Source organism: Mesoplodon bidens, assembly GCF_964165515.1.
Source record: "Mesoplodon bidens genome assembly, chromosome: 9".
NCBI lineage: Eukaryota > Metazoa > Chordata > Mammalia > Artiodactyla > Ziphiidae > Mesoplodon > Mesoplodon bidens.
Window position 1 is genome coordinate 36,886,909 of NC_138166.1, and position 24,543 is coordinate 36,911,451.

At 37.8% G+C, this 24,543-nt stretch overlaps 1 long non-coding RNA gene across 1 annotated transcript in view; it reads right to left on the bottom strand.

Annotated features, from left to right (window-relative positions):
* The window catches only part of LOC308622926, a 431,583-nt gene that overhangs the window by 54,446 nt on the left and 352,594 nt on the right, over positions 1 to 24,543 (bottom strand). The window contains exon 3 of the long non-coding RNA XR_014016706.1: positions 3,833 to 3,903. This is a non-coding gene — a long non-coding RNA (uncharacterized lncRNA). The remainder of the gene's footprint in view (positions 1 to 3,832; positions 3,904 to 24,543) is intronic.

Sequence of the window (24,543 nt, forward strand, 5' to 3'; positions counted from 1 at the left end):
TCCAAGGGGAAAACAGAGCTGTGCGCAGGTGTCAGAGACTTTGTAATAGGCTTCGGGGGAACCAGAGTACTTTATGTCACCGTGGTTGGACATGAAGAATTTGTAAAGATTTTATTAGAAATGTTAGGAAACAGAAGACAATTTCCATGATCCACCTTCTCCCTGTGACAAGCAGTGCATACAGAGTTACTAAATACCTAGAGGAAAGTACTTGGAGCCTTGAGTGGCTGCCTTAGAGCAGCCCAAACAACTGGTGTCCTACATAGTCTGCTCCCACCGGAGGGTGAAATCATAGCGCCTTAGAAATCTCTCTAGACCCTGCCTCCAATATAACACCGAGCCACCTCATTCTGTTCTGCTTTCTGCACTTTTGGGTCTACTGGACCTCATTCGTTTTTTACTTGACTGTCCTGGTTGGTTTGAAGCTTCTCTTATCTGGTTTGTCTACTCCACTTTTGTCCTTGATATTGTTTCTTGGTTCCTTTTTTTTTTTTTTTTTCCTTTTTCATGGGGGAGGGGTGACTTAACTCAGAACTGCAGGTTAGCTTCATTTCCACTCTACTGTCCAGCCCAGGGTCATGGAATTGGAGCCCAATTTAGTGCACTGGACAGATTTAGGATCAAAGAAAACCTAAACTTAATTTTGGGTGACAAGTCGTTACTCCTCGACAATCTTTAAGGCCCCTGAAAACCAAGTCTTGGTTCCTGCTGCTGCACTGCAGAGGCCATGCCAGTTTCAACATCCTCTTTCCCCAAACCCATAATAAATGTCTCCTCTGCAGTGACTGTGTGCCTAACATTTCTTCTACACTATCGGGGACAAGCTATTTCCCCAAGGAGATTATTCAGACAGCAAAACTCCACATATTCAGGAGATTCAGTCCCATACTCTTTGTTATCTGGTATACCCTGAGACTATCAAAGGGAAGGCAGTGTGTTCTGTTAAAATCTTTGGGCTCAGGAGACAGAAAGATCTGCATTCTACTTCAGCTCCTCCACTGAGACCATAAACAAGTTATTTTTTAAATTATTATTAGAGTTTGTAAAAAGAAAACATTTATTGAAATGTAATATAGACAAGGCATGTAAAGAGTGACAGAATTTCACAGAGTGAACATCCGTATGTAACCAGCACCCAGATCAAAAAAGAAGACAGCCAGCTCCACAGTGGGTCTCCCTGTGCCACTCCCTCCAGTCAATACCCTGAAATGTAACCACTATCCCAACATCAAACACTGCAGATTCTTTGACTCAGTGCTTCACCTTCTTAAGCCTCAGTTTCTTCATATATCAAATTGGTAAAATAAGAGGACCAATGTCAAAGAACATAAGGTTTAAAGGAGATAATCAATAGAAAGTGCTTTGGGCAGGATTGGATACTTAATAAGCTCTTAGATGGCTGTTCTTACACCTTAAATGCTGATAATTTTCCTATTTGTTTTAGACTGGTCTGTCACTTGCCTATCTGGTGCATGGAGCAAGCTCCACCTCTTTCCAAAGACCTAAAGTTCTTTTCTCTTAACTTTCCAGGTTCTCCACTTGGCCAGGGGAGGTAATGTGTGGCAACTTGTGGAAAAAACAAACAAGCAAACAAACAAAGTGAACACAAACACACATGAACAGACAGAACACACAAAGCACTGGCAATTGTCCAAACAAATTTTACCGGCAGAACAAAGAAGAGGAATAGAGTGGGAACAAAGGGTGGTTTTTTTTGGTAGGAAATGAGGGGCGAAGGTCAGATATTAGGTTTCTAAAATCAGAGACACTAAGTCAACAGTGTACAGCCATGGGAACCATAGTCATGAAAAGGTCTGAGACTGCTGGGAGTATCAGCAATGGGAAGTCAGGGCACAGGAACTCTGGTGGGAGTTTGGTATATCAGTTTATCTTTAGGAACAGGGTACGTTCAACTTAAAACTTCTATTGAGGATGTAGCTCCATGCTTCCTTGAAGATAATACCAATCTAGAGGTGTAGATTACCACCTAATAGTTTCTGCCTTGACCTCTGGCCATCCAGAACTTTCTTTCATCTTGTCTTTTTATCTCCTGGACATTGCCTGATCTCTCTTTATTCTAGTTTACAAGCCTCCCTATCCCCCTCACCAACTGTATACCATTCATGGTCCCATAGAACAAAGGTAGATGTTTTCTGGCCCCAAAGCAGTTTGCTGTGCAAAGCTCTTGACCCCCGCTTTCATACAGTTGCCTAACAATGAACTAGGGGCATCATTTCACCTTTCGCACAAAGGTCAATTGTTCCTTTTGGGAACCCAGGGCTATTTTAGTAAAACCTTACATGGTAGACTCTTTTCCTAAATCCTTTCCCAGATTAGGAAATTGGCTCGATTAAAAATTGAGAAGCATCACAGATTAATGGAAAACAGATAACCCTGCAATGAACAGGCACTCGACAAGGGTCCATTTCCTCAAATTTCCTTTCCGTCAGACTCTGAATTACAGCATAGGAACACGTGTAGGGTGCTGGCTTAGGAGTCTAACACACCTGGGTTTGAAATCTGGCTCTGTACTGATCAGCCCTGTGATCTTGAGCAAATTTTGAAAAGTCCCTGAGTCTTAATCTCCTCTTTTATAAAGCAGGGTTAATAATACTTATACACAGTACCATTGTGAAGCTAAATGAAATTGTTCAGCTAGGGTATCTTACTCAGCATCAAGCACAGAGTAGAAAATAAATATAACAGTTCTTAATAATAATCATCTTCATCATCAGCTTAACAAATATGCTCTAAATTCTAACTTGGTTTTATTATTATTGATATTCCTTTATGTAGAACTAATAATAATGATAATAGCAAATATTTATTGAGCCCTCACAATGTGCCAGATACTGTTCAAAGCAGTGTCTTATTCAAATCTCATAATTAATCTCTGAGTTTGGTGACATTATTTTTTCTAGTTCTGCAGATAAGGCAACAGATCAAGTAACTTGCCCAAAGTTCCATAGGAGGAAGGGGTGGAATGAGTTTTGAACTCAAGAAGCTTGACTCCAGAGCCCATGATCTTAACCACATTATCATTTTCCTCCTCCAGTTGTTCTGTTTACAGAATCAGTTTGAGAGCTTGTCCAACACCTATGTAACTGTTTTTTAATAAACCATATACATATGATTTTGCGAAGTGCTTGGGTTCAAGGTTTTGAGTCCGGCACACTTGCCAGACACGTGTGAATTAGATGTGAGAGGACGGTACTTGGGGTTAAATAGTTCACATTTAATTTCATTTGTGTTTTCCTAATACTTCATGATCATTCTTTTGAATTACAAATAGTAACTGACATTTTACAGTGTCTGCCTAATGCCATTCTTTCATGAGATAAGCAGACTTTTTTCAACAAGTTTGGTTTTTTAGACTTATCTTCTGGAATAGCCATACTACAGGATCAAATTCACAGTATTTGAGAAAATGATTAAATTTCATGGTGATCAGTTCAGGGCCAATTAAAAGTCTGATTCACCATCCTCACTGGTCACTATGAACAACAATGCTAATGGGAGTTTTAGAATAACAGTGGGGGCCTGGAGAGAGAAAATATCCTCAGACAACATGTACTTGTTATTAGATATTCAGATATTAGACTTGTTACTAATAGTAAAGCAATTCTTACCATGGGGCAGATGTTCGGTACTTAACAGAAAGTACTATGTTAAGTTTTCTACTTGCTTATCATGTAATCTCTTAATTCCCCTACGTCTGAGGTTAGCATATTTTTCAATATATATAATGCAACCCTGCACATGAATTCTTGTGTCTCTGGATTATCCCATCACATCTGGCAACACTCAACAACACTGACTTCTTAAAACTCACCTCTGTTGGCTTCTATGACATTCAACTTCTACCTGTTGAAATACTGATGGGTGCCAGGTATTCCGCAAGCTCTGGGAAAAACAAAAATAGGGTTTGAGTCCTTCCTTCGAGATTCATACACTCTAGTTAGGATGTAGACATAAAAGTGTGTAGCACAGCGAAACCGTGGAAGCACACATCAACTCAAAGCATAGCTCGTGGCTGGGTATCTCTATGGAGGGGAATTGCAGTGGGGCCTTCACAAAAGAGATGACCTTGTAGCTCTTCACTACTGGACACACAGGACCTTGCCACATGTGCCACATGGAGAAGAACATTGGAGGGAGAAGGAACACATTCAGGAAGGCATGAAACACAGTGCCATATTTAGGAACACAGAAGGAGTTTCCCATTTCCAAGGGATAAAGCAAGATGGAGCGAGCTCAGCTTAGAGGAAGAACAAACTTTGATGCCTATGAAAAATCATCTAATTATTCACCCATTTGTTCATGTATACCTTCATGCGTACAAAGAAATTAGAAAACCAATCTCTTAAGAAGTTAGAAAATTTCAACTATGTATTGACATTCTAATTTCAAATAATTAATAAATATTTTTATTAAAAAATAAGAACTCTGAAAGCTGGAATACTCATTAAGTGCCCAAGGGATTTAAAGTCAGGAAGAGAGACCTAATTTTGAATTTGACATGGATTCATTGTAGAAAAATGTATGTTCTGATTGTCCTATGTGTGCCCTTTTCATCTCCTGGTGACGATGTAGAGTACCAATTGTTAAGTTCTTTTATCCAGTAGTGTTTGCCTTAGTACTGGTTACTTTCACTGTGAGGGTTTCCTGGCATTAATTTGAACTTCAGCAGCTCGTCAAGGATCAGAGTTTCATTAAAATAGATTTTATTTTCTCTATAAGGAATAAATCTCCCATAAGAAAAGACAGAATTTTTCTGATGAAAAAGCTTAGTGAAACTTATTACAGATTTGGAACTAGAAAGAAATAGGAAATGTATATCCAGTGATTTTCAGTATTCCATTCCATTTTCCCCATTCTGTCTCATGCTAAATGTTAAATACCAATGCTAAGAAGGCAATTATTTTTTAATGATCAAACTTTGAAACGTTGCTTCAGATAGAAATCAGCAGGACCACAAATCAATGAAATTTCTAACCTGACTCTTTAACATGTATCCTAAGTCTTTCTGGGTTAACAAATGTAGGTTTTCCTGGATAACCAATCACTAGTAACTCAGCTAAATAAAAATGAAAACCCAAAATAATGTACTTCCACATTCTGTGACTAAAGTTATTTTACTGGAAGGACCTAACCGTTGATCTTGATGTTTGAAATTTTTTCAAAGCAGAGACATATGCTGTCCAAGTTACAAAACTTCAGGGTTTTGTTTATCAGACATTCAATTACATGAGGAAATTTATGTGAATATCTTCCAAGTTTTGAATAATTGTCATTTGACTTATTGTAATCAAGAATCTTTGAGTTTATTTAACTTTGGGAGTTTGTTGTGAAGATGTGAAAATCCCCAGCTTTCCTTCTTACTGCGGTGAATTAATATTCTCGTATTCAGACGATTCTCCGTTCTACAACCACACTTGTTAGAGGAATATACGAGCCTTTTAGGACCTTAATTTATTTTCTGACAATTAATCAGTGACAAATTCCTTTAGTATCAATAAATTAACTTTTCCTAATAATTGTTTAAAAAAAATTCCACCCTCCCCACCCCCCGCCACCACACAACCCCTGCCTTTTTGCAGCCTGTGGATTTTTGCTCTATAACAATAATTTATCTTCCTTTTTCCTCTGTGTCTAGACCTTCACTGAGACAAATGTTCCCAATTTGTACAGTGTTCTGCTCGCATCCCCTCTCCCTTCTCACATCACTGCAGGCAGGATGCTCCTAATAAGACCTTATGATTTACCTAGAGCCAATCAGACAACTCTTATTTGGTGACAATGTGAGCATTCTGTGTAATAAATGAGAGATTCTTTTTCTCCCACCAGAAAACATGGCTGAAGCCAATGACGTAGAGCTAACTTGAAAACATATTAAATATATATGAACCTGTTAGACCCAAACGTTGTAAAATGATACTGTTATATCATTATGATTTGACTTTCCTATCATCTTTGTTAAAGACTTATGATTTACTGATCTAAGGCCAACTATAACATGTGTATAAAATAGTAGAGGTTCAACTATCAACTATAAACAAACCCATTCACTTATCGTTTTCCTGAATAAAACAAGGTATCAAAAATTCCCAAAAGGAGGCGGTGTGGTCCTGGCCAGAGGAGGACCTGAATTTGACAGAAGTTGGAAGATGGACAAAGAAAGAAGAAGCTAAGTAGAGGGACCCATGGGGCCAGGTGACCAGAAAGCAGATCCAGGAGAGGGAGATTCTTGTGAGGATGTTCAGGCTCAGAATATCAAGTCATTCATGATTGGAACATGAGATAAAACATAGGCTAAATGAGCAGGCACTGGTGTCAGAGAGACAAGCCCACAGTTTTCAGGGAAGAGCTGCAGAGCTATGGAAGTCAAGGGCCAGGAGCACCAGACAATGATGGAAGCTGGGACTCAAACGCAGGCAACCAGGCCTGGGGACTTGAGGGTCAGGAGGATTTGATCTGAACTGGCACACTGTAAAGCTGCCTGTAAGAACTATTGAACACACTCCCCAAATCCCCTCCAGCTCCCAGTAACCTGAGACAGATCATGTCGACCACAGCTGAGCAGCCCCATAAGGCTTAGTAGGGATGACTTCTGGGTTTAGAAGATTTGGACAGAAAGACAGGCTGGCAGGTGTAGCGGGATAACCTCCAATACCCCGTCTTAAATCACCAATCTTTTTACAGATCCTACCTTTCTTTAACAGTACAAAACCTTTTTAAAAAAGTATATATCTTGTCAGATTTTGCAGCTTCAAGGCAAAATGTACTGTTAACCTTTTCTATTTTTCTCCACCCAGGTAGAACTCTTGCTGGTTAGAAGACCAGCAAAGCTAACTCAGAGTAAAGCTGTGAAATCTAGAAAGTTTGCTTCTGTCTTAGTTTCCTATTTATGCAGCACTTTCACCTTTCTGTAACAGTAATTTAAAATTTCCTTGTTGCTCCATTCTCCCCTCAAACAGGGTGAGATTTAAAAGCCTGCTATTCAGGCTTTTGATTGAATAACAGATTATAATCTAACGTTTAATCTTAATGTGTTACCTCGAACAAGCTGCTTTATTTTAAATAGGCCATTTATTTCTAGTTGCTCCAAGATATGAAACTGACGTTTAAGAAGAAGTGGGAGGAGTCACATGAGTCAGTAGGTGAAGATGGTTTGGGTGGGGGTAGGGAGGGCGTGGCATTAAATAGGTGCTTTAAAATTCCAGTAGCAGTAACATTACTGCAGTAGGTGCAGTAAAATTCTGAAAGTGAACTGGCGGTTGTCTTTTAAGGAAGCTTGGAAGCTGTGTGAGAGAAGGTCAGAATATATTCCTTCTCAAAGATAGCCCACAAGGGACCAGGCAGACTCCATGAGGTACTAACTAGATACATACTCCTGAAAATTGAAGGCATGGAGAAAGCCATGACCTACAAGTGAAAGGTTTTGGGGTTTTTTTTTGTTTTTTTTCAATCAAAGTACTAAACAACTCCAAAAAATATGGTAATACTCCAATGATCATGTATCTATACTCAAGAAGCATGAACATCATACAAATAATCTAGTCAGCAGGACATTGCTACTCTAAGTGGTGTGTTCTTTTTTAAAGTGAATGGTCAGTTCCTGCAATATTAGACAATCGTAGTTTAAAAGTGAGTAATCTAATTTACTGGCCATGGCAGAGATTCAGCTCTTTAAAAAATATAGTCATGTTTAACATTCTCATTGTCTATTGTTATGAATCTGACCATGGGATTGAATTTTTAGATATTCAGGCCTTTTCCTTACATATTGGTACCCTAAATGCAGTCATTTCCGATGGTATTTGGATTCCGAATCTTAATTCTTTCCCAAGCACAATGGAAATAAACAATCCATTTTAGGTTTTTCCCTGTTTCCTTCCTAAATAACGCCTTTTCACTTACTCAGGCCCATTCTCTCCCTGTGAATTCAGGTTTAATTCTCACCAGTTGTCTTTCCCCTTTAAAGCATGTCTGACAGTGGTGCAAAGAAAGTTTTCAATGTGTGATAGCTGTATTACTCAAGAAAGGAAAGAGGTTTAATCTGTCGCTTTAAATTCACACACACACACACACACACACACACACACACACACACGCAATTCTGATTGGGTAGCTCAAGGCTGTTAAGTTCTTAAACTAAAAAGTAATTTCAAAGTAGCTTTATTTTTACTCTTCAGAATACTCAAAAATAAGCTGCCACCAAGAGACTTCCAAATGTCCTCCCACCCCACTTTGAGTCCATATCTACAGAACAGTATTTGCCAAACCACTGAGTCCACATCTCTGAGGACAATATACCTATTATGAGCTCTAGGGTCTCAACAATAAAACTTAGTTTCAAGCTATCTTTAAGGCAGCAATCAAGTATAGGTGTTTATTATTTCTGTCTATGCAAACAAATTATTTTATATTGTTATAAATCTTTATCACTTAGAAAAATAAATTTTAGATATCCCTTTTGCCTTGTTATTGTCTGTTATTTTTATTCCCAAATGAACTGTCAAATAAACAATAGATCTTTTATAAAATACACAAAATTTTATGTCTAAATTGGCTTCAGGTTAACTTTTACATTGTATGTGGAAACGTGTAGATTTTCAAAATAACTTTAATGTTTTATGTGTAAATCTGTTTAACTTCAAAGTTCACTTTAAAAAATTCATTGGTGTCTGCTTGATATTCTATCATCAGAAACTATGATTTTAATGACAAATTACATTAAATCAACAAGCAGGGAATTCTTTTTTAGTATCAGGGATTTCCTTTTTAACACATTTTTATTAACTTATAATTGATCCTGCCACAAAGACACTTATTAAACAAAACTGCAAGAACTCACAGATCAAATTTCTTTCTGAGTATAATACGTATATCCCTGCCATTTTGATCTGCTTTCTTTTTTTTTGCCCAGTTCTGCCTATGGTACCACATTTTAACACCAGCCAACTTCAGTTGTCATATTGAAGGAATATCTTAAAAGGCACATTTAAACTGACAAACTTTGCAAGCCCAGAGAGAAACAAGAAGGCTAAGAGCAAACAGATGTCTGCGTCTGGGTGAAAGCTTTTCTCTCGAGACAAATGAAATAGATGATAACCCCAAATTACCAGAGTTTGCCATGGTGGGCCAACACCTATCAGGAGATGCTGAAATAACTTTATAGAAGTCAGAAGTGAACTCTGAATGCATGATGTACACTTCAGTTCTAACATTATGTGTTCATTTTAACTCCTGCTCTAGTCACTTTCAGATTGTATCTGGCATTGTCTCCAGGCAGAATATTATTCCAACTGGTCAGACAATGAGCAGTTAAATTAACCCGCCAAATCACTCATCTTTGGTGAACTGCTTGTGTACATCTAGTTTGTCACACGCATTATGTTTGTGAATTACTGAGCATTTTTATAAGAACTGTATAGCTTTTAAGAGGCAGTATGTCATCTCTCAGAAGACATACTTCATGGGCACTAGCACAAGCTCCCCAGCTATGTACTTTCAGAATGTCACCAAGCTAGATTGTGCCTGTAGCGATTTTCTTTCCAGCAAAAGTGGAAACCTCATTTCTCCATGAAGCCACCTTTCCTGAGCTTCTCAATGTCTACAGTCATTCCTTCCTATAGAATATATATGGGAGGTACATTTATGTGAGAGATGGTAAAGCATTACTTAAGACAATATTATAAGTATTGTTCCTACTCCTTGGTACTCTGCATCCTGAAAGAGAAAAGCAAACATATAATTTCATAGACACAGAAAGAGACTGTTATCTAAAGGATACACACTAATTAGTAATGTTCACAGCATTCTATGTTATTTTATATTTGAGATATTTTGTCTAATTTTTTTTCCTTGATGAAAGCTAGTCAAATAAGGAACAACCAAACTTATCAGAGGATGCCATAATCCAACTCCCCTCTGGTCCAAAGGGCTTTTGGAATTTGTAGTAAGTGGTCTATTCAGTTAGCCCCATTTCAGTTAATTAAATCTTCAGGTGGCTCATCCTGTCTACTTGATACATAAATGTTTTGACTTCATTCTCCCTACCATAAAAAATTTTTCACCCTTGAATTCATTCATTCATGTTTTCATTCATGCACAGACCCTTGTAAATGATACAAAGAAATACTAGAGTGGTACAGATCATGAAAACATCAAGTGAGACATAAAATATATGAATGCACACAAAAAAATAAAGACAAAATAATAACAAAGGAACGCCAGTGAACGGTGCAGGAAAAACCTTGAGAAGGGAGAGAAGAGGGCAATCGATTCAAGAAATAAATGAATGACCCAGGAGCCCAGAGAGATAACTGGCTGAATCACAAACCAGAAAGTATGAGCAGACTGGAAAAGGAAAACCCAGAGGGAGAGGCCATCTGAGGTAGGTGGAGGCAAAGGTCACCCACATGTCTACTGTGGTATACCTACCCTACTTGGGGCACGTGTATTACTTTTCTTGTTGGTTATATTAATAGAACATGTAATTCCATTGTGGTACTGTGTCAGACACTGGAGATATAAAGCTGGAGAGATGTGATCTATACCATCATGGAATTGATGGTCTAGTGGATATACAGTTGATGGGTTTGGGACATGTCCTTCAATCAACTTTCCAACAGAAAGTTTTTTCTGTTCCCATTGTGCATCTATTCAACAAATACTTCCTAAAGGTCTACTTTGTGCCTGATACTTACATAGGCACTAGAGTGAAACACAGGCAGTCTGCTACTCTTAAGGACCTTATATTCTGTTAGGGCTGGGGGAGATAGTCAACAAATACCCGAATAAATAATTTGTCAGGTTGGACCAATTCTACAGTGCAAACTAAAACAGGATAAAGGTATAAGAAGAGTGGGGAAGCTATTTTGCATAGGCAGGTCAATAAATGGTTCACTGAAGAAGATGAAGGAAAAGCCATGTGGCTCTCTGAGCCAAGGGCGTCTTAGGCAGAGGAATAAAAACAGCAAAGCTGACTTGGGAATGTGCTTGTTCTGTAACAGCAAGGAGGCCAGCCTAGTTGAGAAGAGTTAGCAAGGAGGAAAGTGGTGGGGCGTGGCTCAGAGAGAAAGGGTGAGAAAGGGATCAAGGGGATCACCAAATCCCATTAAGCAGCATAGCTTCGGGGAGCCAGACAGCCCACTGTGAAATCCCAGCGCTACTGTTTACCACCAGCTGGGTATCTTGGACAAGTTGCTTAAATTTTTTGAACCTCTGTTCCGTTACCTGCATAAAGTGAGGATAATAAGAGCTTCCTTATGATTATTATGAAAAGTAAATGATACATCTTGCTCTAAAACACTTAGAATCGCACCCACACAGAGTAAATACTGAATAAATAAATATTAGTCATTGTTACTATCACAATCACTGATGGGTCATGAATTTCTGTCGTCGTTCCCATTTATATACCCCTGTCATTCCTCAGACTGAACTATGTAAAATAGCTTTCCCCCCACTTCCGTTCATTTTCCACTGAGTCATCAGCTCTCTTTTGCTTAAACGCTGCTATCATCATCATGCCATTTGTGGCTTTTTATAATTTGGTCCAAACATACAGTTCTAAAAGCATCTCTCGTGACTTTGCAGCTGGGAACATCTGTTCCATTGTAGCTGGTGCATCTGTTCACTCATCCTGTAATACATCTCTGAGTTTGAGCAAGTCTTCGGAGTGCAGGTTTGCTCATCACACATTTGAACCTACCCTTTACCATACCTACTTAGATTCTACTCACATTCCTAGGCCTGCTCTTTTCTCAAGAGAACCATCCAGAAACTAATCATCTTCTCCTTTACCTTTTTTTCCCTTCCAATTTTATTGAGCTATAATTGACATACAGCACTATATAAGTTTAAGGTGTATAGCATAATGATTTAACTTGCAAACATCATGAAATGGTTACGTTTTATACCGTGACTCATTTATTTTGTAACTAGAAGTTTGCAGCTCTTAATCTCCCTCGCCTGTTTTTCACTCATCCTCTAGCCCAGCACCCTTCTGGCAAACACCTGTTTGTCCTCTGTGTCTATGATTATTTTTCTATTTTGTTATGTTTATTCATTTATTTTTTAGGTTCCACATATAAGTGAAATCATACATTTGTCTTTCTCTGACTTATTTCACTTAACATAATACCCTCTAGTTCCATCCATGTTGTCACAAACAGCAAGATTTCATTCTTTTTTATGGCTGAGTAATAGTCCTCTGAGTGTGTGTGTGTGTGTGTGTGTGTACCACACCTTCATTATACATTCATCTATCAGTGAACACTCAGGTTGCTGCCATACCTTGACTATTGTAAATAATGTTGCAGTAAACATAAGGTGCCTGTATCTTTTCAAATTAGAGTTTTTGTTTTCTTCAGAAAAATACCCAGTTGTGGAATTGCTAAAACATATGGCAGTTCTATTTTTAAATTTTGAGGAAGCTTCAGACTGTTTTCCACAGTGTGTGCACCAATTTATAATCCCACCAACAGGGCACGAGGGTTCCCTCGTCTCCACATCCTCTCCAGCACTTGCTATTTGTCTTTTTGATGATAGCCATTCTGACAGGTGTGAGGTGATGTCTCATTGCAGTTTTGATTTTGCACTTCCCTGATGAATTGAGCTTCTTCTCATGTATTTTTTCGCCACCTGTATGTCTTCTATGGAAAATTGTCTGTTCAGATCCTCTGCCCATTTTTTAAACAAATTGTTCTTTTTTATATTGAGTTTTATATTGAGTTTTTTATATTGAGTTCTCTGTATATTTAGGATATTAACCCCTTACCAGATATATCCTTTGCAAATCCCTTCTCCCATTCGGGAGGTGACCTTTCTATTTTGTTGATAGTGTCCTTCACTGTGAAAAAGCTTTTCAGTTTGATGTAGTTACATTTGTTTATTTAGTTATTTATTTATAATATAGTTTGAAATCAGGGTTTTTGGTTTGTGATAACTATGAGGTTTATACACAGCTACCTATATACATAGGAAATTATTTTAAGTTAATGATTTAAGTTCAAATGCATTCTAACAACCTTGCATTTTTACTGTCCTCCACCCCCATTTAGTGTTTTTGACACCATATTTTACATCTTTTTGTTTTGTGGATCCCTTAGTTATTTATTGTGGATATAGATGATTTTACTACTTCTAACTTTTAAAAGATGATTTTACTACTTTTAACTTTTAAAAGTTAACTTTTAAAACCATTTATAGCTTATAAATGGTTCATCTACTACCTTTACTGTCTATTTGCCTTTACCAATGAGATTTTTTTCCTATCATAATTTTCATATTTCTAGTTGTGGTCTTTTTTTTCCACTTAGAGAAGTCCCCTTAACACTTCTTGTAAAGCTGGTTTAGTGGTGCTGAACTCTCTTAGGTTTTATTTGTCTATAAAATAATTTCTCTTGCCTTCAAATCTGAATGATTGCTAGGTAGAGTATTCTTGGTTGTAGGCATTTTCCTTTCATCACTTTAAATATATCATACTAATACTTGTGGCCTGCAAAGTTTCTGCTGAAAAGTCAGCTGATAGTCTTATGGAGGTTCCCCTGTACAAAACTAGTTGCTTTCCCCTTGCTGCTTTAAAATTTTTCTCTTTATCACTAATTTTTGCCATTTTAATTGTAATGTGTCTTGGTGTAGGCCTCTTTGGGTTGATCTTGTTTGGAATTCTCTCTGCACTTCCTGGACCTGGACGTCTATTCCTTTCCTGTAGGTTCAAAAAAATTTTCAGCTAGTATCACTTCGAGTAAGTTTCTGCCCCTACCTCTCTCTTCTCCTTCTGGGACCCCTCTAATGCAAATGTTAGTATGTTTGATATTGTCCCAGAGGCATATATGGTCTTCATTAAAAAAAATTTTTTCTGTTCATCTTGGGTGATTTCCACTACTCTGTCTTCCAGATAGCTGATCCGTTCCTCTATCATCTAATCTACGGTTGATTCCTTCTAGTGTGTTTTTATTACAGTTACTGTATTCTTGAGCTCTGTATGGCTCTTCTTTACATTTTATAACTCTTTGTTAACTTTCCACTGTGTTCATCCATTTTGCTCCTGAGTTCTTTGACCATCTGTATTATTATTACCTTGAACTCTTTATCAGGTAAATTGCTTATCTCCACTTCACCCAATTCTTCTTCCAGGGTTTTTACCTTGTTCCTTCATTTGGAACATATTTCTCTATTATCTCACTTTGCCTAATTTGCTTTTTAAATTTCTAAGTGTTTGGTGAATTAGTTACATTTCCCCACCCTGAAAAAAATGGCCTTTTGTAGGAGATGTCCTATGAGTCCCAGGAGCACACTCCTCTCTGGTCTTCAGAGCTATATGCTCTAAGTGTGTCCTATATGTTGGCTGTGTGAGTTCTGCTGTGGCAAGCTGATTACTGTGGGTAGTCTGGTAGGCAGTCTGGTAGGCTTGGTTGCTTAGCTCTACTTTGCTTAGTTCTTCTCCTGGAGTTTTATTTTGTCCCTTTGTTTGGAACATATTCTGTTGTCACCTCATTTTGCCAAATTATCTGTGTTTATTTGTGTGTATTATGTAGAGCAGTTACATTTCCCAGTCTGGGAGAAGTAGCCTTATGTAGGAGACATTCTATGGGGCTCAGTGACACACTCTCCTTTGGTCACCACAACTGTGATCTAGGGTACCCCCTATATGAACTAAATGGTTCATTCTGTTGTGGCAAGGCTGCCTAATGTGGGTACACTCATATGCAATGCTGTCCCCTGGCCTGGTTGGCTTCCAGGCCCTGCCTTACGTGGAGGCTGGCCACTGGTGAGCAGGACCACATGCTAGGGTGGCTGGCTGCAGTTCCTGGGGCTGGTATCAACCTTCTGGTGGTGAGGCTATGGTGTGGAGGATCCCAGGCCTGGGGTTGGCCCTCTAGTGGGTGGGGCAAGGTCCTGGGCCTCCTGGCAGGTGGGACTGGGTCCCCATGAGGCTGGCAACTTGGCCTGGGGAGTCCTAGGACTGTTGCCAACCAGCTGGTTGTCAGGTAAGCCAATGGCATTAAAAGGCTAGAGGGAGGACTCCAAAATGATGCTTGCCAGCACAAGTGTCCTTGTGGTAGAACAATGTCTTCGAAATGGCTTCTTCCAGTGTCTGTGTCCCCAAGGGTGTTCCAGTTGCCTTCTGCCTCTTTGGCAGAGGCTTCTTCAAGGTCACAAGTAGGTCTGACCCACGCTCCTTTCATATTGTTTCTTCTGTACTGGGTCCTGAAACATGTGAGATTTTGCATGCATCCTTTAAGCATGGAGTCTGTTTCCTACAGCCCTCTGGCTCTCCTATAAGCAAGCCCAGCTGGCCTTCAAAGGCAGACGTTCTGGGGCTTTTCTTCCTGGTTCAGGACCCCCAGATTTGGACCCCTAATTCCTTAGGAAGAACTTCTGCAATTGTGATTATTCTCCCATTTGTATGTCGCCTACCCAGGCATGTGGATTTTGAGTATACTACATCTTCACCCCTCCTACTCATCTCTCTGTCATTCCTTCTTTATATCTTTAGTTGTAGAGAATCTTTTCTGCCAGTCTTCAGGTCATTCTCACTGATAGTTGCTCTTTAAATAGTTGTAATTTTGGTGTGCCTATAACAGGAAGTGAGCTGAGGGTCTTCCTACTCCACCATCTTGGCCACTCCCTCTCCTTTACTAATTCCCTTTAAACCAATCCCCTACTGTTGGATATTCTGTTATTTTCATGTTTTGTTGTTATTTTAATTAATGCTATTACAACAAGTGAATTTGAAATACGTCAGAGGGTTTCACTGAAACAAATGAAAAATTTTTGACTGTAAAGAAGACTTCTTATGAAGGGGAGAAAGGTCAGCAGTCCTGGTCAGTAAAAATATTTAGGCCTGTCATATTTTATAAATACCCCCCAAATTTCGTGATGGTACAGTTTGAGTAGATGCGACATGAAAACAAAAACTGTCAAGCAAATATGTAATAATTACTCCTATAGCTTTTTTAGTGTTTTGTCATTTTGATATCACTCAAAATGTACATTACAGTAATAGTGTTCATTTTGGCATCTCTGGAATATTTAAAGGAGAAATTCCTTTCAAAGAAATCCAATAAATTAAAACAAAATTTCAATCAGAAATAACAAATCTTGCCTCATTCAATACCAGTTGCAGAGTGCTGACATCTAGTGCTGTTTATGGTGTGTATAACAGATGCACATATATGCTTAAGTAATTTTTAAAATATTCTTAATTTCTCACTTTCTAATTTGAAAAATGTTCAAGTGGGTGCTAATGTGGGCATGTGTGTGTGTGTGTATGCCTGTGTGTGTGTGTCTGTGTGAACTTCATGTTAACCTGCTCTCAGGGAAGGACCTGTTTGGCTGGGCTTAAATCTAGTGTCCTCTCTGGGAACCCTGGCAAAGGATGCATAGTCAAGTTAAAAAAATTTTTTTTTTTTCTGTGGAAATGTGTTTGGAGGGAGGGAAATTCCCTCCTAGTAATTCCCAAAGAAAGAAGATGACATTTGTAGAAGAAAAGAAAGGTGCTAGGCAGACAATATATGACAAGATAAATGCATTTCTGACAAACACCACTGCTTTCATTAGCATTCTACCTGCTCCAGAAGGAAAGCCCTAAGTGTGGTGTGAGCATTCTCCACACCATCACCTCTCAGACAGTAAGGGCTGGCCACAGCCTCAATTTTTTCCAGCTAGCCTATTGGGAGATTTTATCCTTAGTAACATATAATGTAAGAAAAAAGAATATAGGATTTATCCTAAAATAAACTTTTCTGAAAAAATTATATTTTAAAATAATTACTTATTTAACTGTAAAAAGCAATTCATGGACAAAAACTCTCTGACAACACAAAATAATAAATTAAAAAGTATATCATCTTCCCATTCTAGTCTGTAGTTTCTTTTCTCAGAAGAGACAGCTTAGTAGTTTCACATGCACCCTTTCAGAAACAGTTCATGGATACATTGCACAGAAAAGGATATAAGTGACTTCACATGAATGTGCATGTGTATGTATGTTTCTAGGTAGGTATGTGTAGTATTCATATAAAAGTTTACTAATAGGTGAATAAATCATTATTAATTTTACCCATATTGGTTAGACATCTAGGTTGCTTTTTCTATTACAACACTATTGTAATGAATATTCATGTCCTTTTGTCTTTGCAAATATATTTCCATAATAAATTCCTAGATGTAGAATTGCAGGCTCAAAACTATTTTTCTAGTTTTATTATGAAATTGTCCCCTCCTACAGTGTGTCACCACTTATATTCCTACTAACCAAGTATAAGAATGCTCATCTCCAAACAGACTCATCAACACAGCATACTATCAGTTTTTCTCTATCTTTTGCAACCAGTAGAATTTATCTTAACACTGGCTCTATTTATTCACCCTTGTTATCACCATAATCAGTGATATCCTCTCAGGAGTGTAATAACTATTTACATGGCACTTTTCCTCACACTTATAAAGTGAAAAATTGGTCACATTCTCCTACATGTGTTCCTCAGTTTTGAGGAACAGAGAAAAAGAAGGTGGCTTAGACCTGAGACTATGGCGTAGATTAATAACTTATTTTAATACCACACAACACCTGAATCAAAACAGGAAAATTGTTCTTAAATAAAGCCTTTGCCTTTTAGAATTAATTAGTCCTCCTAGCTGGGGAATAAAATTCAAAGTGGCAGGCTTATAATGTGATCACGTTAAAAAAAAAAACCTTAGTGAGCTTTGTCTTTTAGATGTGACTTGGGGAAAAAAACTGAATTTCCTGATTTCAGATGGCAAGCTCTGTGCTATTATATACTTTGTCATTTCAAAGAGCATCTGTCATCACACAAAGACAAACATATTTCTCAAAAAAAACATCTGGTACTTTTAAAAACAAGCCTCAGGCCAGCTCTGCGCAATAAATGAAAAATGTGCTATAGATAGTTATTTCACGTTGCTTTTCATTTAATCAGTGAGTGTGGAATGTTTGCATTAAATTAAGCATCTCAAAAAATCAGCTCTCTCCAAGGCCTTGGAGAAATTTAGAGGGTCTCTCTCTTTTAGTATATATTTCTCCATATAATAATAAATAATGATGAAGTAAATTTAGGTTATGTTGATCCTCTGGAGAGTAAGTTGTTTGTTGGGGTAACATTTGTTAGGGGTGGGGACTTAATGCTCGGTGACTCGTATTGTTCTTCTCTGATGGTTTGTGTTAAATGACTAAATCTATTTTCCATGAGAAAGTTTCTAATCCGAAGGCTATCAGTGTTGACTCAGATTAGGCTCTAACAGCTTTTGTCATCTAAGGCACACTTTAAAAAAATCAGCATATGGGGACAATTCAGAGAAACATGTTAATTTAGAGGAATACTTTTACAACTCAAGACAGAGGCCAAGAGCCAGCTTTTTTTTTTTTTTTTTCTCTACTAAAGCTCTTCAAGTCCCCAGCAGGGTAGAAAATCTATAAGCATGCATCATACAGTCCTAGCTCAGTCAGAATTGATGGATGGAAGTTTAACATAATGGCTGGCAACTGAGATAAGAAACATTGCTCATCAGTGTTGAAATGTGTCCTCTTTCTAAAACTGGAGTGGTGCTGCCACTTTACCAAACATTTAAGGTCAATGAACCTCAGGGGAAAAAGAGGCTCAAAGAGGCTAAAGGGAGAGCAGTCAGTGCTTGGCCTTGCCGGGCCGATTTCAAAGTGCAGAGTTCCAACTGGTATGTTTAACGTGGTCTGTGCACTGTCATGAAGACATCCTGATAGTATAATATGTTCCTGTGCACGCAATTAGTTCATATGATTTCTCTGCTATGTGCTACACCTCAAAAGAAAGTAATCTAGGTGTTGAATAAAGATAGTCACTGAATTTAGAAATCATTAGAAATAACAACAGTGAACCTCAAGGGGAGGTAGGAAGGGTGTTCTAGCTTCCTTAGAAGGGTCGTCACAATTTCTTGGTGTGGAGACAGGAAGTTTTCTAATTGTTCAAAGAAATCTCTGTAGGAGATTCTGATGGCTCCCAATCACCCTGTCCCCATTCCACTTAAGATCTTCTGCATCCTGTCCTTTTCTCCTTGGAATATACATTTGCTGATCAGTGCCGTATGTGCTATGATGTACAAATGCTGCACAGTCATCTAAACAGCCGACAGCAACATAAACCCCTTGGGCTCTTCAAAGAGACATCAAATATTTAATTTTCCTTCTATAATTCTCCCTGGTATAACTGCATTTATTCTATTTTTTCCGTTCCACCCTTATTAAAGTATCCTAGGGTGTGCCCTAAAGTGTTTTCACTTGTTTTGTTTTCCTTCCTTGGCATTGCTTCAATTTTATACAGTATGCATTTGGGAAGCTTTGTATCAAGGGCACTAAGATCTCATTTTGCACTGCTTCAGGCACAAGCAGATGTCTGTTTTGCATTCAAAGTTCCATTACAGTTTAGATCTTCAGAGCATAAGCTAGAAAATCACCTAAACCTAAAAAAGCAACCCAAATACTTCTCAACTCAATTGCTAAATAAAATTTACCCCCAGGTAAGAGTCAGCTAGCCTACTAAGGAATCATGGAACTACTAGGTATTATACCCTAATGACAATTCAGAACTAAATTTAGAGGTATAGATACAACTTATGGCTCAAATGATAAAATATTAGTATTTCCAAACAGTTTTTTCCCCACAGGGAACGGTATAAAAACTTAGTTTCTTTGAAGGGATTAGGCAAAAAACTTTGTTGTGCTTAAAAATTGATGATATTTTTAATAATTTCTAGGATTGGACAAGTTTTAAGGGGAAGCAGGTGGCTACCTCGATGTTATGAGCTGACAAGTGCTGAAAGACCCATCTGACCAAAAGAGCTTCCCTTGGGACTTCCATGCAGGGCTTGAAACACTTGGTCCTCTGTCAAAAGAATTGGCTGAGGCCCAGACCAAACACCGGTCTTCACTGCAGTTCAGTTACGGAAAACAAACACTTGTAAAGCAACGACTACTTGTTGAGCGCTGTGCTCAGGAGCTAACAGACCAGCAGGAGAAAAACATCACAACAATTAGCAGTAGTTTTAAATTCTTAAAATGTAAAAAAGAGCAATATTAGAATCATCACAGTGTCCTAGAGGCCCTAAAACTTGGGAGGGAAGAGAATCAAGGTCTCACAACAGAGATGATCCTTCAGTGGACCTTGAAGGGTCAGTAGAATTTCTTCTGGGAAAGGAAGAAGGAAGAGTATTTATGGAAGAAAGCAGCAAATGACCAAAGTAGAGAAGTATGAAAGATATGACATGTTCTGGAAAAAACAATTCCATGAAAAAAGTCTTGAGAAATTGGACCTTCAGATGCATGTAGAAGTAAGGCTAAAAATGCAGCAAAAAAGTAGGATGTGACCAGCACAGGAAAACCCTTACCAGCCCAAGGAGTCTGGACACTTTCCTATGGGGAATGCCTGAAGGGAATCAAGCAGTGAAGTGACATCTGAGGCCTGACTTTCAGAAAGTTCTTCAGAGAATAGAAAATGAAGCAGCAGAAAAACACTGGAGTTTAGAAATAAGAGGCAACTTAATAGCTAACTCTGCTTTAATGAGGAGGGGTGCTCTAAGCTTTCAGAGGATTGACTAAAGCAATTAGAGTTGACAATATGTGACAGAGACTACTCAGTTTTGAAGTGAGAGAGGAAAGGTAGCTTAAAACAGATCTTAAGCAAAGGGTGAAGCTTGAGCGATGCCATGGTAAACTAGAAGCAGCTAATAAGCTGACTACAAGACAGTTTGGATAGGAGAAAGGTTGCCAAGAAGTCAAACTTTACTACATCGATTTAAACTTTATTACTTCAATTTCCTAGGCTTAGAGAAATCAACTTTTGCCATTACGTTTGGATTAGTGCTAGTTCTAAGTTCAGGAAGGAGGAGAGGCAACATTTATTGTCCCTGAAATAGAAAATATACAAGTATTGTTTTACCAAAGAAATGCTATGATACACTATGGTAATGTAGCTGTTATCAGGTTAATCTTCATGCTGAGAATCACGATATGAAGTGGATGAGCTTCGAACACCAGTTCTTTGAAGTTATCAGAGAATGATTATGGCAGCCAGAATGTGAAGAGCCAAGATTAAGGAGCAAAGGGAGCCACAGAGAAGTGAGCCTGAAATCCTGTGCCCCTGTTTCCCTCAAAACATTTGCTGATTCTTCATTTATCGTATCACCACATACAACAGACCAAGGGAGAGCTCATGTAGCTGAACACTTAGAAAAGCTGAGGGTAGAAGCTCAGGAAGGACCACTGAAATGTTTTGCTTTTGAGGTCATGTAGTCTTGTGAACAGGATAATCAGAAACAGTAAACGTTCGTTTATAAAGTAAATCAATTTTCAAGTAAAACCAGATTATTAGGCCCTGAACAAATTGCAAACATCATCTAGGACTGTCAGATAATTCTGAGCTACTCTGTAATCCACAGTGTATCTTTATCCCTTTAAGTGATTCTTCACTGCTAATAAATGTGAAATATTTGGAAAAGAACACCCTTTGAAGTTTAGGCCAATCTTATTGATCTTCTCTCAGAAATGTACTTGCTATACAAACAGCTTTTTCAACTCCAAAGAAACCCCCCAAAAGTAAACATTTTACCTTGTTAAAAGAATTTTTAAAGTACTGATAATTAACATCTCTTCACATTTATATGAGATGCTTTTACAGCAAATCTGTTACTTATCTTCTGCAAGTTTAAATTCAGGTTCAGATGCAGTTCAGGCAAATAAAATTATGTAAACAAGTTATAAAATAATTTAATTTCCTCATGTCATCTCCATGATGTAAACTTATCAAAATGACACTAGACCAAGGTTGAAGAGAGTAAACTAATCAAATTGAGTTGGAAAACTCTTTCTAGATATTTTCAAAATAAACTATGGAATAAATACTATGGAAATTTAATCTATGATAAACTAGTTGCATAGTGAATCTAATCCTCTACATGTTTGTTTATATATGTCTTAACAAAAAAAAGGATTTAAGTTTCAACAACCAAAAAAAAACCACCCAATATAACACAAACTAAGGTTAGCAGATATTTGGTCCTGTCTAAAATGGCTGTAAGACATTCCGTCCACGTCAAAAGATCCTTGAAATTTGGCCTGTCAAAAACATCCATGAGCACATTTGACCCATGCCAAATGGTTTTGGACAGAACAAAGTACCAAGGTCCTTTTGACATGGACCAAATGTCATAACATTTTGGACAGGACCAAATGTCCTGCAAGACAAAATAGAAATAGGTGTAAAAGCCAAAAAAAAAAAAAAAAAAAAACTAATGTAGGGATGTAAAACAGAGCCAGAACTAAAGATAACAGAATAATTTGTTACACAGCACTCTCTGCACTAATAAAATTACGCCACACATTAGCTCTTAGCTGTCCAGCCGCTAGTTAGAAAAGGGAAAACTGATCGGTTATGGAATTCACAGTGTTCCTAAGATAGAACCAAGTTGTTTGGAATAAAACACAACATATTCTGATACAAAGACTAGAAAGATATGCTTTCCTTATTGTCTTCATGAACTGGATACCATGTGCTACAAAAAATAACAGCATCCCCTATGTAATACACATAACGGAGAACTCTGCAGCTCACACGGCAGGCTAACAGGTCAAATAACCAACTGGACTTCATGTTTTTGTAAACTGACCAGTCATTTTGACATGATATATGCAAAATAGGATTGTGTATAGTGGAAAAATAACACTGGAGGTGGAATAAGGCAAACACAGATTCCAGTTCTGGCTCAGCCACTAACTAAATCTGTTACCTTAGGAAGTTGCTTCAATTTTCTGGGTTACAGTTTCTTAGTCTGTAAAATAACAGGACTAAGGTTCATTTCTAAGGTTCTTTCCAGCTCAGCTCACAGTTTCTCTGTGTTTCCAAGAAAGAAGCCATGTGATTTACAGCAAATTTGAGAGTAAGAATAAAACACCTTTCACTCTCAACCGTCTGCAGTCATTTTGAAACAAAATGAAAAAAAAAGTATTCTCTTTAAAATAAAACAAACTGTCCCTATATCACACTTGGTAAAACATGAACATATCTGAGACTCTTTTGTGCCTATCATTTATAAATAGGTGTACCCACGTTATTAACAATGATGTGCAGGTCTTTATTGGCATCAACGCCCAAGAACCAGCAACTTTTCAGTTACAAGTGGGGTTTCCACCTCTAGGAGACCGGTTGATCCTGAGCTCCCTGAATTTTGGGCAAGAACTTAAAGTGAAGCGGCTATGAAAAATCAACTAATATTTTGTGAACACAAACTACATAAAATACATTATTCTGGGCATTGTGAGAAACATAAACACGCATTAAGCAACACTGAGAACTTCAAAGTCTTCTAGCATTACCTCTTTCACTTGACACTGGCAGGGTATTTTTTAAAATTATTCATTCGATCTTTTAAAATTCATTTTTTATTGAGGTAATACTGGTTCATAATATTATACAAGTTTCACATGTACAACATTATATTTCTACTTCTGCACACCCTACAGCATGCTCACCACCAAAAATTTAGTTTCCATCTGTCACCTTACAGTTGATCTCCTTTACCATTTCACTCTCCCCATGCCCCCTCTCCTCTGATAACCACTACTCTGTTTCTGTATCTATGTGTTTGTTTTTCTTTGGTTTGTGCAGTTATTTAGTTTTTTTTTTCTTTGGTTTGTGCATTTATTTAGTTTTTTTTCTTTTTTCCATATAGAAATAAAATCTTATGGTATTTATCTTTCTCAGTCTGACTAATTTTATGTAACATGATGCCCTCAAGGTCCATCCATGTTGTCGCAAATGGCAAGATTTCATCTTTTCATGGCTGAGTAGTATTTCGTTGTGTGTGTGTATGTATATACATATACCATATCTTCTTTACCCTTTTATCCGTTGATGGGCACTTAAGTTGTTTCCATACCTTTGCTATTGTAATAATGCTGCAATAAACATGGGGGTGAATGTGTCCTTTTGGATTAGTGTTTTCCTATTATTAGGATAAATACCCAGAAGTGAAATTGCTAGACTGTACAGTAGTTGTATTCTTCATTTTTTGCGGAACCTCCATACTGTTTTCCATAGTGGCTACATGAACTTACACTGCCATCAACAGTGCAGCAGGGTTCCCTTTTCTCCACATCCTTGCCAACCCTTGTTATTTCTTGCTTTTTTTGATAATAGCCATTCCAACAGGTATGAGGTGATATCTCATTCATTACACTGTTCATTTAACATAGTGCTTATACTTTTTAACCTTCATTAAATAGTGAATACATCTCCAAAATAAAACTTAATGCCAAACGAAAATCTAATAATTTCATTTGCATTTCTTTTTTTTTTACTGAAAAAGATAAAATAATTAAAGGAAACCCTTTTTCATCTGTGTAATATTTGTCTGAGTCCTTTGGATTTTTAATCCCATAGACTACATTGCAACTACTTTATAACTGCTTGAGAAAACATTGTCATATGGTCAGTCTAAATATTTGACATGGGAGAAACATATTACCTTGTATATAAAACC